Consider the following 15,339-nt stretch of genomic DNA (forward strand, 5'->3'; position numbering starts at 1 on the left):
ATAACTGTACTTACAGTTGCGTCAGTTTCCTGGGGTTATGGCTACATTTCTGCCATCTGCACTTGCAGGCAGCTTTGTCAAGGATATTTTTTGCCTCTGATCTCGTGAAAGGAGCTCACAGCACAGCCAACCCACCAGGCATTGATGAGTCCACACCAGACTGCTGGACATTATTTACAGGGACTGGGCAATTGCCCTTCCCCACTTTGGGAGTCTCACCAGGTACGTCCAACAGGATGCTTTAGGTTGTATTCCTCAGTGTGAATTTTATGCTTAAATCTTCTTATTCCCTCCAAACAGGGCACACAATGTGGAAAGACAGAAACACTGACTTTAAATATACCTTTGCAAAATCACTCATTTCAAACATGTGAACTTGGCAAGTGTGCCTTTGCTGTTGCAAACTTCCCCTGGCTGGTCGCTCTTCTCACCTGTGATTTTTTCCTCGCCATTCTGGGCCCTTCAGGTAACATTCTGATCACCTGAGTAGCAAAGGGCTGCTAAGCACTGAGACTTTTAAATGCCTCAAGATAAGAGTGGAAGTTTTTTTATAAACAGGGAAAAGGGTTTCCGGGCAGAACAGAAGCAAAGTATACTCTTTCTGCAACACATACATCTCTGCAGCCCTATCTGTGCTATCCTCACAGCTTTACTGCAGATCTATGTGAAAATTAGAGGATGCACTAGAACCGTGAGAAATGCAAAATGACTTGTTATTCACATTGGCATGTGAGAAGGACTGGAAGTGCAATGGTTATGTGCACAGATTTTGAGTGCAAGAAATCTGGATTTGTATCTAGATCCTGCCACGTGTATGAGACCAAGTGAAGCATTTCACCTTTCTCACTCTCACCTCTTGCTTTTCCATTAATTGGATGTATCAGTCAAGGTTTACTAGAGAAACAGATATAACACAAGATATACAAACGTACAAGAATTACAAGTTTGGCTTATAATGGTCAGCCACAGAGTCAGATGAGGAAGCGTGCAGAAGGTGTCTACACGCTGGAGATGGAAGAGCCCAACCCCAGGCCTGGGGCTCACTGTAGTGAGTCCACATCAGGAAGCTGATGGGTCTGCAACGGAACGCTGAAGAATCTAGGACGAAGGCTGGAGAGCCTACACTAGAAGGCTGAAGAGTCCCAGGCAGAAGCTGAACAGTCTGCACCAGAAGCCAGAAAATGACCAAGCTGAAGGCAAAGACTGGAACTCCTCTAAAGAACCAGCAACTAGTCCTTTCTCAATTCCCTTTTTCTATGCAGCCTACCCAGCCTGGGTAGCAGGGGGTCCTCTACACCCACACCCTCTGCGTGCCTTCCTCTTGCTCCAGCTCCGGATGAATACAAAGTAAGCACCCTGGCTCCCTGCTGAGTCACATAGTTAACCTTGTAAACTTCTCAAACTGACACAATAAACAATACCCCAGAAGGGTAAGGGCATGTCCTTTTCACCCCAAGATGCAGAACTGCTGAGTCAAACCTCTAGACTCTCCAAGTTGACACAATGTATCAACCATAACACTGGAAAATGCAGGAAATGTATTTTCATCACAGGATTTTTGTAAAACCTAAACATTATGAGACACAAAGCCTGCTCAGGACAGGTTTATATCATAAAATATCCCTTCTGATGCAGGAGAAGGCAGCAGCACGAGCTCCAAATGAAGTCCGGAAGGTGCCTTGCCATTGCAGCAGGGTAATGGAGTGAGAAATGTTTATTCCCTGGCATGGAAGGCACGTTATAAATTGAACAATGTGTGGACTTGTTCTGTAGCCTTGTCCCTGGGCCCCAGAGTGCTCCCCTTTCTCCCTCATTTTTTCCCACCATTCTAGAACCCATGGCCTTTCAAAAAGGAAACTAAGAAGTCTTTGCCTACTGTGTACCTGCAACCTGGCAGCTGGAGGTGGCTGAGGAACCGTACTTGGAACCACTCAGATTGATACCAGTTTAAAGCCAAGGCCTACTCACTGAAAGCTTCTCTCAGTGCTTCCTGAGAAACTATCTTGATCCCTCTATTCTTATGATTCCCTATGTAAAAATGTTGCATGTTCTCTTTTTGCCTCCAGCCTCCAACAGTTGATCCCCTTTTCTTATCCTGTCCTAATAATTGTTTCCTATTTCATGTAGAAAACTGAATTAATTAGAAAAACATTGCCACCACTGACAGCATTTGTCCAATTTCCTAGCCCCTCCCCCACAGAACAATGTCTCTCTGTTCTAGGCTAGTGGCTCCACTTGAGCTCCTTATCCCATCCTCTCCCACTTACTCAGGTCAGGATAAAATATTTCTCAAGAAATTCTACTTTTCTCCTTAAATTATTACAGCAAAATATATTATTCATAGACAGATAATCACTTGGGTCTGTACACAGTTCTAATTAATACTCCGTTCCTTTGCATCTTTTTTTTTAAAGACAGGGTCTCATTATGTAGTACAGGTTGCCCTTGAACTCGTGCATGTAGCCCAGGCTGACCTCCCACTCACAGTGATTCTCTTGCCTCAGTTTCCCAAGTTCTGGGATTACAAACATGTGCCACCATGCCTGGCTCCTTTGCATCTTTAACTGAAAAACATTTTAAAAGAATTGTCTAAATTCCCTGCCTGCAAATACTCTTGTACTTTCTCAAACTAACTCTAGTCAAGTTTTTGCCCAACACCCTTAGTACACTTGTTCTTGACTGAAAAATCTTTCTCTGCCAAACCCAATAAGCAGCATGTACTCCACAATTTACTAGCTCTTCCAGAAGCATTTTTGGGGGATTTAGGTGCTGATTCCTTCCTTTTCTAAAGTTTTTTTATGTGCCTTCCAGAACACCACTGTGTCCAAGTTCACTACTTATTTCCAAACTCAGTCTCCAGAGCTGGTGCTTCCTTATCTTCTGAAGGCTCAGGTCTAAGCGCCTCAGAGCTCTGTCTCCACTTGTATCTATAGCTACACAGCTGTCCTAGTTCATGGCTCTCTTAAATGCTTTCAGTATATGCGTACACTAACAGCTATGAAATTCTGTCTCTCCTCTGGATCTCTCCTATGATCTCCACGCTCACATCCCCACTTCATACTGAAGAGCCTCACTGCAGTATCAACTAGACCTCTTAAAATTCACATGCCTAAGACCAAACTCTCGATTCCTTACCCTGCACCTCCGGCCCCGATTCTAGCAATAATCCTGAGGTTAATATAAGTCCAAGAAAACACTTGCAGTTGCTCAGAGAAGGTGATCTTTTGGTCACCCACGATTGCTCTTTTTTCTCTCATATCCAAACCATCAGCAGCCCCTCTACCTTTCCACCTGCTCTTCTCTGTCATATCCTTTCTGTCAACCACCATTAGCTGCTTCCATGTTTCCCCCATCCTCGTTCCACATATTCCCAGAGTTTGCCTATCTTCTTAAAACGGTCCCAACCACCTTTTTGAAAATATTAGTCTCGTGTTATTTTTCTACAAAAAAACTCTTTACTGACTTTTCACTGAGAATAAAATCGGATGTCTTTGCAATGGTTTTGACTCCACCGAATGTCTTGTACGCTGTGCCTTTCCTCCCCCTCCTGCCATTTCCCTAATTGCCTTCCTTACCGTTTCTTACCTAGTCTTTTAGCTAGGGCTCCAAAATCCCAAGCAGGTTCTGTAGCTTTCACTGGCTGCTCTCCCTGCCTCAGATAGCCACTGACCCTGCTCACTGCGAGGTACCTTAAGTGCCACTCAACAACCACTCTATCAGAAATGGCCTCTGCAATCACTTTATAGAACGGCCTTATGACTCCAGTTCAGTGGTCCATTTCCTCTACCTTAGTTTATTTTTCTCTAGTATCTACTTTATTTCAGTCATCCCCTCAGAATGGATAATGTTTGAGAATAAGACTTTTCTGTTTTTTGGATTTAACCTCAGTGGTTAGAACAGTGTCAAAAAGGTAATAAGAGCTCAATAAGTATTTCTTGAGTGGGTAATAAAATCACTAGAGTAGTCTCTCGCTATATTGATGGAGTTTTTAGACCGAGCATGCTAGAATCTTAGAAGATTGAGACAGAGAACGTGATGATGCTACATCAAATACAGAACAAAATTTTGCATATTTTGTGTGTTTACAAATGAATGCTTTTATTATAGTTGTGCCATGAAAGTATACATTGCAGAAACTGAGAAGGCATCTGTCAAATTTCTACATTCTATACTACAGATTGGTGAACTAGGAGGTACTGCAGTAGGAGCTGGAAAGAAGGAATTGTAAACTCGCTCTCTGTCTCTATGTCTCTCTCTGTCTCTCCCCCCCCATATCTCTGCATCACAAATCTTCCAATCCTTTGTTCTGTCTCTGCCCTCAGCTGGTTGAAGGAGAGAGAAAATGAGCGGTGAAGTTAAAGTGTCTTTGTTGCCAAGATGTAATCAAAGGCAATTCCCACCCACTAGAGTATATTAGGAAATTTTGAAAACAGGAAAGACTCAACTGTTGAGGCTTTTTTGGATGTATAAATCTTGGCATCATACTCTGCCAACTCATTCAACTAATCACCCTTGGAACGGGCTCACACTAGGAAAAGGAAGCTAGGATGACCTTATGGGCCTTTTTAACTTTCTGTTGATGATGCTTCTATGTCAGAATGTATAGTAGAGCCAGATGTGTTACAGCATTGTACTTCCTTGGCCCATAGTGGCAGGAGCAAGGTACACTGACAGGGAAGAGCTGCGTGTGGAGACTGCTAGCAAGACAAGGAAATTTCTCCCTGCCTTGCATGCCTGTCTTCTCTGAGGTGACCTAACTGAAGTAGTATGACATCTTAGAATGACATACAAAATCACAGCCTTGATGAAGTATCTGAAAGCAGAAATGGTAGTAAGAGATGCAATAGCTCAATTACAACAGCCTAATATAGTCAGTGAAAAATAGCAACTGGAGGTTCATAGTGAGATCAAACACCAGTTGTTTGTATTCAGTTATTGTTCCCACAGCCTCAGCAGTTGAAGCCTATCATGAGCCATTGAATCCATTACTCAGGTTGATAGCAGTTAACGCAGGGTTTATGCACTGCCAACACCTATTCCACAATACCACTGGCACCAAAGGATCCCACTCAGTACTCATTACTGTGGTAAGGTCTCCCAGGAATCAGGAAAATCCTCCCTCAGAGTTATATAAACTTCCCTGTCATTTGCCACTAGCGAGTAAATCAGGATTTATCCCAAGTGTGTCAATCCTCTAATTTGCAAAGCTCTCCTTATACGTGCGATGGATGTTATCAAAGCAGAATGTTCAATCTCAATGCCCTGACTTCGGCATTATCCTCCATCAGGAGTAAATTCTGAACACTGGAAACTTGCAGAGCATTACTTGCTGAGGAAAGTTTTCTGGAACTATTTGGGTGGATTCACAAAGCTCAAGGCTTCTGATAGCTGAGGAAAAACTGCTATCTTTTTAAACCCTGACACCAAAAGCAGACCTAGCAGCTCACTGGGCTCTTCAAAAACTGAAGACAGAATGTCCTCTGGGCATTCTCCTTGCTCCTTTAGATAAGCCTACCCACAAATCCCCACCTATGAATAAGGCCTGAACCATGACTCATTACTAGAGGCTTTCCAGTGAAGAGATATGTGCTCCATTTTAGGGTCCCATAACATTACAGTCTGGTTTTGGTGGCCAATATCTTGTCTACTGTAAGCTGCTGACAAAGAGAAGCTGCCTTCATCCAGATGTCCCTTGGGGTTTTGGTCTTCTCTCCTTGACAGGACTATCAGGCATATAACGCTTTACAAAGCAGTGACTGGTCTCTTATTCAAGTGAAACTCATGCTCTACATGCACTTGTTTTTCTGGTCTGTTATTCCCATTTGCAGGTAGATCATTTCTCTTCAGTACCAACGGCTGATAGGATGGGAAGGGCATGACAAAACTGGTAGTCAAAAGGAAAGAGAAGACTGAGAAATGCAGCCAGCATGTCCCCAGCAGCATCTCAGCCTTCTGGCAGCAACTTTACATACAACAGAGGTAGGCAGCCAATTGTATGTCACCTTTCTTCCACCGGAGGCTGAGCTGTTCCCTCAGGAAAGCCGCAGTTCACAGTGGCCTCTAGTGTTCCTAGGCCTGACTTGCTCAGGGTTTGGCTGAGCTGAATTGTCATCTCAGTGGCAGCTCTGCTGAGAATGAGTGTCGTTCATTCTGGTCAGCATGCGTAACTCATGATCAATCTCACACCTCTGGATCCTCAGTGAACTTTGGTACATTTGCACTGACTCACAGGCTATTTCCGAAGGCCTGGATATTCCATATGTCAACTGAAAAATTACAGAATAGCAAGTTAAATATGGCCCTCTTTTGCATCAAGAAATGGGAAAATAATTCATAGACACTAATGAAAATGTCTGGTTGTTCATATAGATGCATAGTATGACTCTCTTTTCTGACGAGACCAATGGGAATTAAGAAGCTGAATAAGGCTATACTACCCAGATTGTCACTCTTGGTGCTAGAATTCATTGTACCAGTCAGGGCAACATACTTATTACCATAGACCAGGCACTGAGCAAGTAACCCTGTTGTATTTCTTAAAGAGAGGCAATCACTGTAGATAAAACTTGTGAAACTTGCTAGAATACTTTTGTTGTGGTTTCTGTCTGGATGTGTCCCCCCAGAGCCTCATGCATCATGGGGTGGGCTTCTAGAGTTTATGATTGATCCATGATCCAATGTTGGAATTGTGGGTGTGAGTGCTACACCTGCCCTGGGGCAGATAGTTTGATACACTGTAAGGGAGGGAAAGAGGCTGCCTGCTGCCACTCCTCTCTTTTGTTCTTTTGCCTTTACTGTTTTCTGCCGCTGTGAACTTTTGTCCTCTGCCACGTGCCACTCTGCCTTGGAGCAGCCAAGTGTGGATCTCCACAAACTGTGAGCTAAATAAACCTTTCCTTCCTTAATTTTGTGCATTGGGTATTTCGTCTCAGCAAAGGAAAGAAAAGTAACTATGACAAGTTTGTCCCAAGGTGAGGAAGCTCACATTGCTTGAGGTGTTTTCCTAATCTGTTGCTGTAAGAAGACACTACATTCAACTTTTATCCCCTCTCAGCACTTTTCTCTTAATAGGCTTTTAGGCTGATGAGCCGCACCGGTTTGATAACTTTGCTGCATTCTGTGGGGCAGACAAATGCCGCTCAGCTGGTAGTATGGACAGAAAAGACAGGATGGACTAATGGACAGCATGCAATCCACCCCTCCCTAGAAAAGAATTCAAGATATTTTCAAACTGAACTGGAAATGCTACGGCTCAGCAGCCAGCTGGGAAACCACATTGGAAGCCTGGGTTTGCATGAAACTGATACAGGTACCTCTTGGGGTATTTTAGCAGGTGTCAACAGTAGTTTCTTTCCTGAAGAAATATGCTCCCTAACCCCTGGCCTCCCAGGAAAGGCAATTCTCCTGTGAAATGAAGCATTTCTTACCTTTGCCTGAAAACACGATGCCGCACACACTTGAGATGGCCATAAGAGAGTCCTCAAGCCGTCTCAAAGGTCTCTGCAAAATGAGGCTTTCCTTAGCTTATCTAAAGAGCTTCCCTGAGGGGTAACTGACATGACATTCATGTGTAATCTGCAGAAAACTATCTGTACTCTGAGAGTCTTCTGATTAGCAATATTGGTATAAGTTGGTCCCTGCCTCTAGCCAAAGTGATCAATGATGCCAACTTGCCCCTGGAAGATAATCAGATCAGTTTCAGCTGACTGGACAGGGTTGTTTTACTGTGGAATTGCCCAGTATTTTCTGCTTGTAGGCCAATGCAGTTGTACGAATGCTCACATCTCCTGCTGGAATGAATTAATGGCTTGAGCCATGTAAAAAGGTTAGTATAGAAACTGATAGCTTATGGGATGAGTTTAACTGGTTAGGAGCATGATCCCAAAGGTCACCACTCAGATCACTACTTCTGTTTGGAGTCCTGCTGATAACAGCCTCAATTAAATTCTGTGTAACACAAATTAAAAGGATGGGTTACAGCCACTGTCAATCAGATTAAACAAGGTGGCTGTTGGAGTTGTGGACCTGTGGAAAATTCATCAGAAGCTAGAATGGTGTTGAAATGAAGAGGCAGATATTATTGGGAGGTATGTTTTCCCAGGGTCTTATTTCTGTACATCTTATGAGTAGAACACTAATTTCTCTTTGTCTAGAAAACAGCCATGGCAGGGATAGTTTATCCCTCTAGAGCAAAGGACAGGCACATGTACTGTTTAACAGGCAAACGTACTTATTGCCCACTCTAAAATATTAGGGTTGTCATGGCTTACAGCTCCTCCCCTGCAGCGCAACCCACTCACATGCAAGTGTCGTTTGGCCCTCCTTGTGCTGCTGTCTGGAAGTTGTCACTCAGGAAACCAGAAGAAAAAGACGATTATACCTAGCTACAGCTATTGTTTTGAAACAAACTGTGGTTTATCTCTGATGAGTAATCCCATGCCATCTATCTTCATCCATGAAACTGTGTTAGGCTAATTTGTTAGCTTCTATGCAGGGTAGAACCTCAAACCATTTACAGTTCTTGACACTATGTTCCAGCAAATTCAAATGTTAGGCTTTTTACAAAACATTTTATTAGTGTATGTTTATAATGCATAATAAACATATTCATTATGGGGAATCAGTAATATACTTATTGCATTTTGATCTGCTTTACTTAGCCTAACAAATATGTTAGGTTTATCCCTATATTTGGAAAGAACCGGTTTTATATGGTAAAATGCAATCTAAGTGGGGTGGGTAAGAAAAAATAATGATAAAACAGAGTGGTTCACAAAGGCCACATCACGTTAACATTCTGAGCAGATTTTTGTAAGTGACCTTACATAGCAGAATATATAGTGTCCCAGAATATATAGTGTCGCCATAACATCAGCCCACATTAATTCTCTGCAGAGCACCAGTTGAATATATGTTTTTGTTTCTTTAGTTTTCTGAATATTACCTGTTTCTCACATGGAAATGTGAGAGCAGACATAGTTCTACATAACTGCAAGGTTTTAAAACACCACTTGGTGCAATATATAGGTGTTCAACAGATAGTGATGAGTGGTCACTCCCTCACAAATAAATTTTCTGGTTTCCTGAACCATAAATCCGGTCTGGGAAATAGACATTGAACCCTTGAAGTTCCATACTCTCTTGTTCATATGTAGCCTTATCTTGGAAACACAAGTGAGTGCTTAATTTCTCCCTTAGTACATCAGTTTTCACACTGGGAAAGAGGAGAGGATAAAGGTTGGCCACAGAGTTGATGGGACTGAACCAAGAAAAGCTTCAGCAAGAGGCATAGTAAGGCAGGAATCTATCCTGTCATGAAGATAAAAAGTCATTGTAAGCAGGACACCGATGAGAGGTAGTAAATCTTTTAAAAAGGTGTTAGGAAGAATTTAAATGCATTTAAAAAATTTTTTACTTTCAATTTTTTTCTGTATAAGGAAATGGTTTTGTATTTTAGTATTAACAATACTGCAGCATTTCAGAAAAGTAGACTAGGCCTGGTAGAATTCTAACAGAGCTGGCAGAGGAACAGTATTACTCAGAATAGTGCCCTCCCTGGTTCTGTTGTCCAAACAGCAATTGGATTAAATGATCGCTACTTTGTGTACAGCTAATACGAATGTCAGCTGCACAGGCAGACCTGTGTGTGTAGGTTAGCATATTGTCTTGGAGGCTGAGGTAGGAGGATCATAAGTTTGAGCCTGGCCTGAGCAAATTAATGAGTTAGTGAGGACCTGTGTCTCAAAAGGGCTGGAGACATAGCCTGCTCTGAAGGCCCTGGGTTCAATCCTCTGTACTGGAACCCTACCCCCAGCCCAAATCCTATAGCACATTGAAAAAAACAACTGAAAGGTAATTTCTATTATTATTTTTGTGCATGAATGGTAGCACCACTACTGTTAACTATTATATAAATAATACATTTTAAAGGTGCACGATGATGGTGTATGCAGGTGTATGTTCACATACATGTGTCACCACAACTAATGAGCTGAGAAGGCCTTGGTTATCCAGGTTGCACGCTATCTTTGCTTTTTTTCTGTTTTTAAAAAAATTATTACATTAGCACCAATACTGGCAAACAGGCAAAGAACATAGCAGACACATTGACAAAGGTGATTCAGCTGGTAATTCTTATATTTGTTGGAGAAATGTGAATTTTTCTTTAAGAAAAAAGAAAGTTTATTATTTTCCACTCCCACTCTGCCCTCACTCTGCCCTCAAGCATCCAACTTTCTCCAGGCCTGCACCAGTGCAGTCTATTTTCAGCAGGATCATCAGAATGCTGCTTTGAAAATGCAAATTTGATTAGGCCACGCCTTCCTTAAAACTCTGGCTTATTGAGGGGCTGATATCACTTCTTAGCAGGTTTTCAGGACCCTGGATTATGTGACCCCTTTCTCTTCTTACCCATGGTGTCTCAGCCAAAATGAACTAATTTTATACCCCGAGCTATATACCTTGACTCCTCTGAAGATCAGCATTCTGCCAGTTCTTTCATTTTTGTGTTTTGTATAGTGAATTTCTATGATTCTTTTAGTATCACAAGGCATTTTGCCAGCACCTCTGCCTTTCTTGTGGGTGGGAGACCTCATGTACTCACAGAGAATGACATCCTTTTCCAGGTCATTCTAAAGGTTGTTGGGAGAAGGGCCTGTGGTCTGTCTTGTTCCTTATTGTAGCCCAAAGGCATTTCATAGAGCTAGCCTTAATGTAAATATTCAGAATATTTTCTCTGAATACATTTTTGCTTACTGTAAGAGATTTAAAATTAATTGTATTTCACTTACGTATGTGTTCATATGCAAAAAACAGAGACATACAGTTGACGCAATTTTTATTTTGTTTATTTTTGTCAGGATGATTGAAATGTTCATAATGCTTTCAAGTCATAATATTTCATGGCTTCGTTATGTTAACGGCCTTAATTACGCGTCTATATGAGATCTTCTGTCAAACTTGTGAGGTGTCTCTTAAGACTGGTTGATAAATCAAATGAACCTATGATTAAAAGACAAACACCATGTTACCAACGTGGACTGGGTTTAGACCTGAAACACTACTCTTGAAAATGCTGTGTTCTACTATTTCTTTGTGCAGGCATACGAGGCTCGGCTGCCTTTGCTTGTGCAGTGACATAGGACACCAGCTCCGTTTCACAGGAACACTGGGAACAGCCAGTGTGAAGCAATCACTTCTTCCTCGGAGCCGGTGACATGAGCAACCTCAGCAGCACCCAGGTTATAAGTAACACAGAAAACAAAACAGTTTTGCCTAACACTTTGGGAAAACCTGGATGATGTGATTTCTTCATCGTTTGGAATGATGACTCCAGTTGTTTCCTTGAAATGGCAGGAGCTTTTAAAAGAGCATATGTGAGGCTAAGCCTGAGAGTAGAATTTCCCGGCAGAGAAGTAAGGGGAGGCATAGTTTGCCAAAGCCATCTGCTTAATTTTCCTAATAATCTAACACCCGCCAGTGAGGCTCCCTCCTGTATTCCCAAATGGCTGAGAATTATTGAAACACCAGTAATAACTTCTCTTTGGCCCCTCACCCTCCTTACTAGGAGAATGGCTTTCCAACTTACCTATTTCCTCTTAAGCGATGGTGTTGCTGTATCTCAGCGACATCACTGCTGTCAGTAAGTCCTGTTTTCTGAGAGCCTACAGCAGTCTTGGCACTGTTTGAAATAAGAGACTGGTTAAATACTAGCCCTCTTCGAGAGAAACCCTTCACTTAATAGCACTCATCATGGATGTTCTATTAGTTCCCAGGTAGTCAGTTTGGATAAAGACCTTATTTCCTTTAGTTTTCCATTTTCTTTTAACAACTTAAAACATACCTCTTAAATAAGTACTTACTTCCTCCACAAGAATAAAAAACACTTACAGTCTCATGTAAACATTACTATAATTTAGATTCCTGGCCAGGGTCTAAACATGTCTTTTAACTGAGAATTTTCTCCCAAATATTGTTGGCTGGTTTTCTGAAGTCCTGAGTCATGGTCTGTTTTAAGCAAGAGAGAGGGCAGAAGACACAGGAAAGAGTTCAGGAAGTCTGAAACATGCTTTTGAAAGAATAATATCTCTTGAAGAACAATATCTTGCCTATTATAACTGTAGAACTCCTTTCATTTCTCCAAATGGTAAAGTGGGACATTTCTTAAATATTACGGATTGTGCCTCTAAGTTCAACCTGGACACATTAACTTTTTTAAAATCAAGAAAAAATGATGTGAACTATTTTTTACTTTAAATTGAATAAATTCTTCAAAGTTAATATTAAAAAATTTGTTTCTGACATCAAAACATTAAAATTGAACACACTGTTGGGGTACCATGTAATAAATATTATAGATACACTGCACAGTGTTTTAATGATGCTGAACATATTTGTTTGCATAAACATTTATCATTTCTTTAGGATGAAAAATTTCAAAACACTTTTTGCTAGTTTTTCTAAATACACAATATATTTTTGTTATCTGTTGTGGGACCTGTGCTCTTAATATTAACTCTGGGAAGCAGGGTACAAAGAGGAACGAGCAGTCTAGCTCTAGATATATTACAGTCAGATTGACTTTTAGTTGTGTGTTAAGATCCAATATAAAAATCAGCTCATAGGAGGTGAAAGCATCAAATTCTAATTTTGGGGAATATCTATCACAGTAAAAGGAAGAAACTAGTTATACTTAAAAAATATACAACCGTGACTGGTATCGATCTCATGATTCTATGAAGCATTTTCATAGGCATCATAGAATCCTCCAAATGTATTTTCTTGATGTTTTATATCACTGCAGGAAATATAATCAATAACTATATAATCTGTTTAAGGACTTCACATGGACCAAACCATTATCTATTTTGGATTTTCATCACATTTGGTATTCCATATCTAGTTTCACTGTCAAGAATTTCCTTTAATCCATCATTAAAACAGTGCATTGATCTCTTAATTATCCTATAATTAATGTGTGATGCTGACTATAAAACTAATTGTTAAGAATTACTTTTGAAACCATATTGAAAAAAATCTGTATAAAATGTAGTTTCCAAAATATTTTTCTGAAAGACTAGTTGCTAGCATAATTTTAGCCCTATTAAAATTATAAATTAACTTATAGAAGGACAAAATGAAAACATAGCTACATAAGCTACATATGTATCTAAAATATCTGGGGAATTCCAAAGTTTTAAATCTTGAAATGCAGTATGGTGGGGTGGATGTATTAAAAAACAAAAGAAATATGAAAGTCATAAGAAAATAGCAAACAATATTCTTTGTGGTGAGAATATTTAAAATTTGTTTTTAAGCGAATTTTTGAAATCTACAATGCATTATAATTAGGTGTAGTCACTAAGTTGTGGAATAGATAACAAGAACTTACTCCTCCATACCAAAACTTTTAACCTTTGACTATAATCTCTCCTTTTCCCATTCATTTTCTCTCTCCCTGTATTAGTCTGCTTTTCTGTTGCTGGACACAGTACCTGACAACTACATCGTAAAGGAGCGGTTTAGTTTGGGCCATAGTTTCAGAGGGTTCTGTCCATGGCTGACAGGCTCCAAGGCAGAAAGCTGCTGAACCCATGGCCAGCCAGGAAGCAGAGAGAAAAAGTAGAAGGCTAGGCAAGAATACACCTTCCCTGGCCACTCTGCCAGTGACCTACTCCAACCAGGTCCCACCTCCTAGGAGCACATTCATTCAGCCATGAACTCATTAATGGATTAATCCACTGATGAGTACAGTGTCCCTATGATCCAGTTTCCTTCCAAAAGCCTTACCTCTGAGTGCCTGAGACTTTGGGGGGACATTTTAGATCTAAACCATAACACTGCTATTTAGTTTCTGGTAACCCCCATTTTACTCTGCTAGTGTGATTTCAGCATGTAAATCACGTGGCATTTGTCTTTCCGTGCATAGCTCATTTTGCGTAGCATAATACTTTCTCAATTCATTCATGTTGTGGCAAATGACAGAATTTCATATGCGAGTGCAGACATTTCTTCAACATATTTACGTCAGTTGCTTTGGCTATGTCCCCGGAAGTGGGATTTCTAGATCATATGCTAATTCTGTTTTTAGGTCTTTGAAACCCTTCCACTGTTTTCTAACAATCACTGTACTGACTTACATTCGCAGTAAAGTGTATACGAGGATTTCGTTTTCTCCACATGCTTACTAATACATCTCTTCTCTTTTTAATAACAACCAGTCTAACAGGTATGAGGTGATATCTCATTGTGATTTTATTTGCATTTCCTTGAATTGGTGATTTTTTTATATACCTGTTGGCCTTCTGCGTGCCTTCTTTTGAGAAATTTTGCTTCAGATCCTTTGCCTGTTTTTAATAGGGTTCTTTATTTCTTGTTCTGGAGTAATTTGAGTTATTTACATATCTTGGACAATAACCTCTTTCCTGATGTAAGATTTACAGATATTTTCTCCCTACCCATGTGTTGTTCCTGAACTCTGCTGTTTTCTTTACTTTCTTTGTGGAAGCTTTTTACTTTGATGCAGTCCTATTTGTCTACTTTTGCTTTTGCTGTTTGTACTCTTGGAATCCTATCCAAGAAATCACTGCCCAGACCTATGTTATAGAGCTTTCTCCGTTCTTCTTATCCTTGTCTTATTCATGAATGAATTCTTAATGAAGGGCTAGATCAGGTCCCAGTTTCATTCCTTTGTATGTAGATAGGCAGTTTTCCTAGTGCTATTTATTAAACAGGCTGTTTTCCCCCACTGTGGATTCTTGGCACATTCACTGAAAATCAATTGCTCATAGTATGGGTGTATTTTCTGCCTATCTCCTTTTCTACTAGTTGATGTGTTTGTCTTGATGTCAGTACCATGTTATTTAATAACTTTACAATGTATTTTTCAATCATGTAGTGAGATATTTTTAGCTTTGTTCTTTTTGCTCAAGGCACAAAGGATCTTCTGTGGCTTCATACACAGATATCTATATCTAGATATATATCTAGATAAGATCCTACCTTTTTATCACAAAAGGTCATTTTATATATATATATAATATATATATATTATATATATATATTCTTCTATACAGAGGATCTTTTGTGGTTCCACACAAATTTCAAAGGTTTTATTCCTCTGTATCTGTGAAAAACAATATTGGAATTTTGATAGAGGTAGCACTGACCCTTTACAACACTTTGGGCAGTATGCACATTTTAGTATTAATTCTTCCAGTCTATCAGCACAAGGTATCTATTTACTTGTCTTCATTTTCTTTCCTAAGTGTTTAATAACTCTCCATGTATAAATCTGTTACTTCCTTGGTTAAATTTACTAATAAATATTTTACTTTGGGG

The 15,339-nt window shown here is 40.3% G+C and overlaps 1 long non-coding RNA gene across 1 annotated transcript; it reads right to left on the minus strand.

Moving 5' to 3' along the window:
- Window positions 1-10,820: 10,820 nt before the first annotated feature.
- Window positions 10,821-12,258, minus strand: LOC102012292. The gene is made up of 2 exons (XR_001236656.1): window positions 11,588-12,258; window positions 10,821-11,001 (listed from the first exon to the last, which is right to left on the minus strand). It is a non-coding gene; the product is annotated as an uncharacterized LOC102012292 (long non-coding RNA).
- Between the last annotated feature and the right edge of the window lie 3,081 nt (window positions 12,259-15,339).

Source organism: Chinchilla lanigera, unplaced genomic scaffold, assembly GCF_000276665.1.
Source record: "Chinchilla lanigera isolate Chin_1 unplaced genomic scaffold, ChiLan1.0 scaffold00062, whole genome shotgun sequence".
In the NCBI taxonomy this organism is placed as follows: Eukaryota; Metazoa; Chordata; class Mammalia; order Rodentia; family Chinchillidae; genus Chinchilla; species Chinchilla lanigera.